This window comes from Cololabis saira, chromosome 7, assembly GCF_033807715.1.
Source record: "Cololabis saira isolate AMF1-May2022 chromosome 7, fColSai1.1, whole genome shotgun sequence".
NCBI classification, from domain to species: Eukaryota; Metazoa; Chordata; class Actinopteri; order Beloniformes; family Belonidae; genus Cololabis; species Cololabis saira.
The window spans coordinates 21,477,181-21,483,782 of NC_084593.1; positions in this window are offsets into that span (position 1 = coordinate 21,477,181).

The following is a 6,602-nucleotide window of genomic DNA, read 5'->3' on the forward strand; positions in this document are numbered from 1 at the left end:
ATTGCATTACACTTTGTGAACATTATACGATAAAGAGAAAAAAAAAAACAATTCTATTGCTTTATTTGATATTCATTCAGTCATTGGCCTTTATTTGGCAAGCGACAAGGACCACTTGGGGGGGAAAGGAAGTGGGCTAGCGAGCAAAACACGATCAAACTGTAGCTCTAGAGGTAGAAAACCAGATTAGGTAGCATTTTTGGGCAAAGCTTCTTCTTCGTGTCCCGCGCTCTAATGCTGCGTTCCATTTACCTAGGAAGTCGGAACTCGGAACTAGGAATGACGTCACAGCCGAGTTATCAGCGTTCCAGTTACAAAGTAGGTAAACAAGTTTGTAGTTCGCATATACCACATGAAAAATGTAAATTACACTATAGCAGCAAATTATATGCCGAACAATACTTGTATACGACTGATTTAGTGTGACCAAAACTAGAATGAAGTGCTACGAATTTTTACAGAGCTCTCTTCTACTGTTTACAACCGGGGCAGCCATCTTGGAATGTGAACTCGGGGGTGGTGAAGACTCTCCCACTTTCCCAGTGGGAAATCTCACTTCGAGGGGCGTTCCAGTTGAAACGACAGTGAAAATTCCGACTGGGAACTGGGAAATCCCCACTTCCGAGGACAAATGGAACGCGGCATTTAATCAGAAGTAACTATTTATGTGAAATGCGAGCTATGTTTTTACAACAAAAGACAGCTCTCACCTTGGCCAACTATTTGAACGCATAGAGACTTATTAATCGGAATCATGTTTATTTGACCAAGTCAGGTCAAACAAGACAGGTAATTTGACTTGGTTATTTATCGCTCACTGTACAGTAAATAGGCAAATGACAGCTCTTATTAACATATAGCCTATACAGTTTAAAAAAAGTAAAAGGTGCAGCAGTATGAGGTAGACACTCTTATTGAAAGGTGCAGCATATGATTGTGGGTTATTATTATTATTATTATTATTATTGCAAATTGGTTGATTACTCTGAGACTCTATGAGTGATGAGAGTTCTTCAGAGCAACAGCCTGGGGGGAGAAACTGTCTCTGTGTCTGGAGGTTTTGGCGTACAGTGCTCTGTAGCGCCGTCCAGAGGTCTTTTCTGTGGCTTTAAGCTTTCAAATTGAGCTGTGCTCAGGTGTATTATGACCACGAGTGTATATCACAAATGCATTCACTATTATATGAATAGTTGGTTAATGGTGCCATGATAAACCCCCCTTATCTTGCTAGTACCAGGTTGGACCCCCTTTGCCTTCAACTGCCTTAATTCTTCATGGTAGATTCAACAAGGTGTTCAGCATTCCTCTGAGGTCCATATTGACATCACAGAGTTACAGTTGCTGCAGATTTGTTAGTTTACTATGGTGCACCACACTTTTAACTTCATCCAAAGTTGCTTCATTGGTCTGGTGACTGTGGAGGCCACTGGACAGGTGGTCAGGAACAACAGTGAGGTAGACTGAGGTATTTAATGCTCAACTGCTACTGAGGGTCCCAAAATGTGCCCCACACCATTACACCGCCAGCAGCAGCCTGAACCATTGATACAAGGCCCTGACCCTACCATCTGAATGTCTTAGCTGAACTTGAGACTCATCAAGCTTATATTGTCCAGTTTTGGTGAGTGTGCAAATTGTTGCCCCAGACTCCTGTTTTTACTTTAGGAGTGGCCCACGGTGTATCTGCTTCAAGGTTTGATGTGTTGTGCATTCAGACATGGTATTCTGCATACCTTTGGTGTAATTAGGGGTTATTTGAGTTACTCGTGTCTTTCTATCATCTCAAATGACTCTGTCCAATTTGCTTTCACCCCTGACATCAAAAAGGAATTCTTATGCAGACAACTGCTGCACACTGGATATTTACTCCTTTTCATTCTCCAGAACCCCCAGAGATAGTTGTGCATTTAAATCCCAGTCGATCAGGAGTTTCTGATATACTCAGACCAGCTCATCTTGCACCAGCAACCATGCCACATTCAAAGTCAATTGATTCCCTTTCTTCCCTATTCTGATGCTCGGTCTGAACTTCAACAAATCATCTCGGTCATGTCTACATAACTAAATGCATCACATTGCTGTCAGTGATAGGATAATTAACTGTTTGTGTTAGCGGGTATTTTAACTTAATTTTATGGCAAGTGTTAAAAATGCAATAGTAGGCACTTTTTTCCTTTTCTGGCTTTCTTTCTTTTTTTCTTTTTGAAGTTTGATGGAAGTCTCTGTGGCGTGTTTCGAGGGGTCCGAGGGCGAAGTTTGGTTAAGCAACAGGAAGCAGCAACTTGATCTAACCGCTGAATGGCCGTTGTAGGTGGCTTGCCTTGGCACCAGCCGGCTCCCCCAGCCAAGCCACCCTCTAAATTGTGCTGCAATCTTTTGGGCAGATTTCTTTGTCCAGACCTCTTCTAGCACTTTGAAAATCCCGGAAGGTGGTGGTCTATCAGTCACTTGCTATATGTGGAGGTTTTTACCTCAAGTGAAACACCATGAGGCTCAACACAAAGCCGAACGAAGTGGCTCAGAGGTTAGTGTGCATCAAAGCCAACATCCAGAATGAAACAACTCAGAAATACATCCAGAAGATGGGCCCCCAGTGTTAATCTGTTTGCTGGATGTTTCTGGCAACAGAAATACAGGGTGGAGGAAGAAGAGATGGAGGATGAATCATCAGGGAGAGAGAAAACATTGTGTAACTCCTTCACTAACAGAGTGAAGGAGTGGGCTGGTCCGAAGGAAAGCCCAAAAACAGGCCTTTAGTACAGGAGTAACAAAGGTCAGGGTCAACCACACTCCCCGAAGATAACGCAGAACATAATTACTGGACGTACGATGCAGGGTGCCTGCATGGCTTACCTGGAAAACCACGTTGGTGGAATAGTGGAGCGAGTAGATGGGGAGGGAGATACATCCAAGTGGTACAGAAAGAAAGAGAACATATCCAGTGGGACGTCCGATTCCATAAATCGGCGACGGCTAAAGAACTGGACATTGTGGTAGTCGTCAAACTCCAGAGGGAGGCAGCAGTGACAGCCAAAGCAGTCATGCAAAACAGATCACGTTACAGTCTGTGTAACTGTTTGATTCAAAAGTGGTGTGGTTGAAAATACAATCCACAACATAGCACCCACAGAGACAAGGGGGCTAGCGCACCCACGGAAACCCCCCTCAGGGATGGGGAAAACATACAACTGTACACACAGCCAGGTCTCCAACCAGAAATGTTCTTCCTGTGAGGCAGCAGCACTAACCACCGCTATGTGGCGGTTCGGGAGCTGTATAGATGGGTTTTCCATGTCTTAATCACAAACCTCTGAGTTCCGTTTGGTGCACGAAAATCTACCTTTCCTCCCCCCAAATATGTGGTGATGGAAACTAACCATTTATGTTTATGCTATTTTAGCTAACCCTCTGCTTGTGCTTGATATTTTTCAGTTTGTCCTCTGTGGTTTGGGTCTTTTTCTTTTTTTTTCTTTTTTTTTTTTCTTACTGTTGACGATTGTAGAAGCACCACTGGATTAGATTATTTTCCCCTCAGCCCCTCAATCAACTCAGTCGTGGCTACGGATGGCAGGATGATCAATGTGTTGTAACTCCACTGCCATGTCATTTCACAGCTGGCATGTCTGATGACAGTTCTATTCAGCATACATAATAGTTGAGTTGGTATTTGTATATATTTGCCACTCATGCATTCTGCTGTCCCAAACCTTGCAGACCCTTTACTCTTTTGCTCGAAAGGGAGTGTGAAACCTGGCAGAATGTTTATACCAAACTCCTGGGCTGTTCTCTGTTTCCATTTAAGCCAGCTGCCAACTTTTTAGCATTTTTCAAAACTATGTGGTGTGAGGTTAAGCTCGGAGCAAGGATTTTGGCATGTAAGGCATGGACTTGTTTTGGGCTGCCTCTCAGTTATCACAGATGAATTGAAAGTTAGAAATTCTTTTATTCATTCATCCATCCAGGAAATTCATGACTACAAAGATGTGACCCATCCAGGCTGTCCCACGTCTCTCATCCCTGAATGAAGAATCTATCCCTGAGAGCAACCCCACTTGGTCAATAGTATACTTTTATTGCACTTTCCACATTTAATATAAATGTTAGTTCACAAGGTGTGGCTTTGATTTCTTTGGGTCTTTATGTAACAAACACAAACAAATGTACATACAGAGTCTTTACTAATAGGATTCAGTGAATTAAAAGGTTTAAAGAGTAGTTACAGTCAGTCAGGTAACTAGTTGGTTTTGGGCGTGGGTGTCAGAATCAGGCATAAAAGATTCAGCCACCTAATGCCAAGTCTTCCCAAGCAAGGGTGGTTCGTGGTTCACCACGTGCACTAAAGGAAATCTGAAATTGCAAAAAACAAACAAACAAAAAAAAGAACTCAAGAATTATGCAAAGATTCAGGAGTCGGGGGGGAATCTCTCTGGCAAGATATCATGAAAAAAATCATACCCTTGCAGTTAATAAAGCACAAGAAAAAAACACCAACAGTCAACACAGTCCAAGGCTGCATCCCAAAATGTAACCTAAAACCGTTTTACACAAGCAGGAAGCCACATTAAACTCCACAGAAATGCTGCAGAGCAGTGTCAGCACACACTCATCTCAGATTGACACAAAGACAACAGACATGTAGTCGGAGTATATGCTTCAACTTGTTTTTTGGGTAAACAGACTTTGGGTTTTACATGCCAAAGATGAGGAAGACTGCCCAGGATGTTATCGGAGAGGCGCGAAACCCAGCATCTGTGGTGGAATGACACGGATGACTTACACATTTATAAAGATACTGTTGACTCTGTGGCCATATTGCCATCATCATGACATCTTTTATCAGGATGTTTGATTAGGACTATTATAAATACAGCATGGCTTCAAAGACATGGAGAGTGTGATCTTAACTGTCAATAATGCGGTCCACAAATCAGACACATAAAACTCTGTGTTGTTTCATGAGTAATTGTGTATCCATGCCAGATTTTAGAGCTCAAGCATTGTAAAACTGTATGCAGGCTTGATGTGGACTCCAATCTTTAGTCATGGATGGGTGCACATACTTCTCTTAATTAATAATTTGCATATAAAAACTTGGCTCGGACTCTCCACAGGCGTGACGCCAAAACCAACAGAAAAACATGATTTTCCCAAATGTGAAACTGAGACTCTTCAGCGAAGTAAGAGAAAAAGGTCTGTTTTATTTGCTGGCTTCACTTCTGGAATCACACACAGAAGACTGCAGAGCGAAGAAGAAAAAAAAATAGAAGTGAATTAACTGATTAGGTCCGTAAGTTCAGAGCAAATTACGTTTGCAGAAGTGAAAAGAGAAATGTTAGATCCTAAAAGACAAGCAAAGTGTGTATTAACTTATGAATAGCCAGCATTAGAGGAGTGACGGCCCGAGATAAGTGGCCCTTCAAAGTATAAAGTACTACATGAATAAGTTTATGATGTAAACCAACTATCTTGAACTGTGCTTGCTTCTTAAAGTCACATTAGTAAGATATATTATGGAAACAAAATATGCATGAAAAGATACAACCTGTCACAGGTTTATGTCTCAGCTCTCCTGCACTATGCTGTTTAGTAGTTTATCAGTCCAGTCTTCACTGTAATGTGCTTTTAAACAACCTCCTGCTTATTTATTTCTGAATGCCAGCTACTTTAAACCAAGTAGAAGAATTAACAAAATTTGCCACTATGGTTTCACACCTTACGTCAACATTGCCGTATTATCTGAGTGATCTTTGCTTGAACATGTCCCCAAAACTTCTGGGGTGTGGCAACGAAGACTTTTCCTACTGTTATATTGCTCAAGAGTCAGAGTGATAAACACTCTGGTTGCGCTGACGTTAATACCGGTACCACGGACCTGGCTCTCGTCAGTCCACTAATTTGTAGTGGATACAAAAATTGCAAACTGGTGTTTTATACCAGTTTAAAGCAAAAGGGCGCGTGAGGACTGTTTCCCTTCACTGCACATCCAATGTAAACCGCTCCCTGCACGTCAGCTGTATGGGATAAAATCAAAAGTTTGTTCGTGTTTTCTTTGTTTTACTTTTGTTTTTCTTTGTTTGCGGCATTTATTTAAATCTGTGTATGGTTAGCCAACACTTTGTGATGTTATTCCCCTTTTTATGTTATTTTACCTGTTTTACTCGGTTTTTCTGTGTTTTATGGTGCTTTGTTTTTAAGAAGTTGTATTTCGGATTTCCATCTGTTATTGTAAAGCACTTTGGATTCTTATCTGCGAGAAGCTTCTTGTGCTACATTTAGACTTTGTGTTTGACTTAAAACCTGTTCAGGGGGACGTACTCCACCTGTTGACCAATCACAGCTATTATCTATTATATAGCGCCACCCCCGCAAAAAAAAAACAACAACAACAAACAAACACAAGTAAAAAGAAAAAAAAAACACACACACAACCATGAACAGAAGGAAATAGGTTGAAAAAGTGGATGGAAGGCACTAAACTCAGTCAGTCAGCTTCAAGCTGCTCAGCTAAAAGCAGAAAAGCACAGAAACAGAGATGTGATTTATTTCATGTAATGAAATGAAGGACAGGAGATCAATATACTATGTTTATTGATTACAGCATG